Below are 3,194 nucleotides of genomic sequence, written 5' to 3'. Positions count from 1 at the left end.
GCGTATGTGTGGAGAGAGCGCGGGGGGGAGGGATGGAGAGATCTGCAATGGAGTGGCATTTTAAAATATTCTTTCAAACCCTTATTCAAAAAAACACATAAACCTAGTTGCAGTTCCACGTGATTTCACCACTTTGTCATTAGAGAAAATATGAAAATCATACATATCTTTAAGATAATAACAGTGTCTCAAGGGCATCAAAGAAAGAATTCTGGGTGGATGGGGGAAGACATTCCTCTTCATTCATTCATTCACTCACTCACTCACCCACATACACACACACACACACACACACACACACACACATACAAAGAGAGAGGGAGGGAGGGAGAGCAGGAGGAGAGAGAGAGAGACCACATAGCAGTTTCCTCACCTGTTTTCTTTTACTGTTATCTCCATTTTTACATTCTGTTTCTATGGTTCATTGTCAGTATGGCTGTGTTGTTTGTTTCTGAAATGAAAGGAGCCTAAGATATATATATGTATATTTAGCTGTTCCACTCTCTTCTTTTTCCCCTTATTCTGAGTGGCTTCAGAGATGTCATTTGTCATCTGACACCAACACGATCCTTTGTTGTCTACTTATGTAGATCTGGATTTCCCTTCTCCTCTTGATTTGATCATGGTGAAGGGCCTTCAAAGAGTTTTCATGCATCACAAATAAAACACTGATTGACTGCTAAGGTTGGGTTAAGTTTTTGCAACATTGGTTTGAATCCATTCCAGAACAGTTGTTACAAAAATAACAACTTTTCCTCTGTTGAATTTCATGTTTCCCTTATAGACTGCTGGACAACTATTGAAGTTCAAACTTTCAGCAGAATATAATATCCTCCTCCAAAATATATATATATATGACAATCCTTCCTTTTCAGCAATGTGAAAGAGTCCTCCAAATATTGTGGGGGCTGGTTAATAAATCTGGAGCTTTCAGAATATGTGATCAATGCTGTCCCAGAATTGTTTCTCCAGGGTTGTCCACACACCAAATAACTGCCATGATGGTCTAAATCAACTACAGTACTGTGCCCCATTTTGTCTGTTCTTCCTTACTGCCCCTATTTACCTTTCTCGTTGTTGAGCTGGGCACACTTGAAAACTAAGCAACCATTTCTATTTCTGAAAAAAGAAAGGTTATAAAACCAAGAGAGGGTTTTGGGGTTTTTTTCAGAAACAATTAAGATGATGTTGGAGCCAAACATGGCCTTGCAGCATGCTTGCTTCCTATTAGTGTCACTCTGTAATTATGTTGAAATTGTTTACCATTAATTATTATTTATCCGTTTAATGAGGGCAGCAGAGTGAAGTTTTCATTTTTCTTATTTTTGTTTACCAGGGAGGATTATTTCATTTAATGTTTATTGTTCATGCTGTTTATCCTGGATGTTTTATGCTGTTATATTCTTGTCCATGGGCATTTCAAGGTTCATGTCGTTATGTGGACACTTCCATTTCTCTCCCCCCACTCCCCAAATCTGAAAGGATGTCACAGCATACAAATTTGCTCCAATTGTTTCTAATTCTTGAAAATAGATGCTACTGACCAGCTAAAATTACTAGATGGTACCCAGTTGAACTGCCTTACCACTAATATTTTAATCATGAGAGCAAGCCAACTTCTTGTACAGATGTGTAAAGCCAAGAAGAGGCATCATTTTTCCAGATTCAGGGATATGTTCATAAAGTCTAGTTTTTATGCTGGCAGCAGTCAAGTGAAAATGGATGAGTCATTTGAATCACATCTTAGCAAGCAGAACTGTGCATAAATCAGGAACTTCCGGTTTTGCGCAGTAGCGACCGGTCATGGGCTTGCGAATTCTCTGCACCCATGCGGCTAATTTTGCCCTGCCTGGGGACCCTAAATGGGTCTAAGTCACCCTGGAGAGGCAACAAAGAAATAAGGGTGCTCCAGCAATTCTGGAACAGTAGCAGCCCTTCTGTTCAACTTGGGGAAAGCCTTCTAACCTGACAGGAGAAAGGCTGGCCGTATTGCATTGACCAGCCCAAACTACTAGCAACCGAAGTCCAAAAGCACTAGCCAGCACAACTGTGAACAGTATGCTTGAAACTGGGTGAGGAATTCAATCTTCTCTTTTCTATTTTAGATTTAATTTCCTGGAAAAGATCCCCAAGAAGCAAAATACCTCTGAAAGGGAAGGAGGGGGATTTCGGCCCCACTATTATACCAACAGAAGCAGCGAATCAATCTTTTTGTGGAGGATCAAAATATATGAAATTGAAAAACAAATAGTTGCTGACACCTACTGGTGGGTGAAGATTATGACAGTTATGACTTTAATAGAAGACTTAGCAAAACGTGAGAAAAGCTAATCTGTGTTTGTGACCTTCAAAGTTTTAACAACAAAGAACAGCTGTGACAAAAGAAGGACAATAATCTGGGCTGTAGACAAAGAGAGAATTATAAATTTCAGGAAAAAAATCTTTTTTGAACTATTTGGTTTACAAATATCTATTTGATTGGGACTCTAAAGCTATTTGCAGAGAAAAGAAAGGAAGAGAAAAACTCAAATTCTTGGCCATCATGGATCAGAGATATGTAGAAAGAACATATCAAGAAAACATAAATATTTCACAGGAGGAGATATATTGTATACTGCAACTAATTCAAACAACAATGACTTGAAACCACAGAGAAATCCAAAATAACTTTGAAAATATAAATCAATCTATTTCTAAGTTAACTCTACAACAACAAAAAATACCAGAAAACAACAACAGAGAAGGAGCAGATAAAAAAGATAAATGGATATAGAATTGAGAACAGAGACTTAAAGATGGAACTTAACAAAACAAGGAAACATGATTTAATCCTAGTGGGGAAAAATTCACAAGAATTGGAAAAAAACAACTCATCCCTTAAGGCTACAAAATAAATCTGAGGACAAAAAAATAGATTGGATAAAATGGACTGTAGAATTGTCAGGAACATTGAAGAGAAAGGAAATAAGAGGAGCGGAGACAGAGAAAAAGAAAAAGATTTTCAACAAACGTGGAAAGGCAGAAGCCCCTTCAAAGACAATTCACCTGATTTACTTTTTATATCTACAGCAACATTTACAAAAATATGGAAAAACTTTCTGATTCAGCAAAATACATTGATTAAGAAAGATACTGGGCAAAGGTAAAAGACTAAAGTGGAAACCAAGAAAATAATGATGGGACTTACCAGAGAG

This window comes from Vipera berus (genome assembly GCF_964194415.1).
Source record: "Vipera berus genome assembly, chromosome: 2".
Lineage (NCBI taxonomy): Eukaryota > Metazoa > Chordata > Lepidosauria > Squamata > Viperidae > Vipera > Vipera berus.
The sequence above is the reverse complement of the archived record's forward strand: the minus strand, read 5'-3'. Positions refer to the sequence as shown.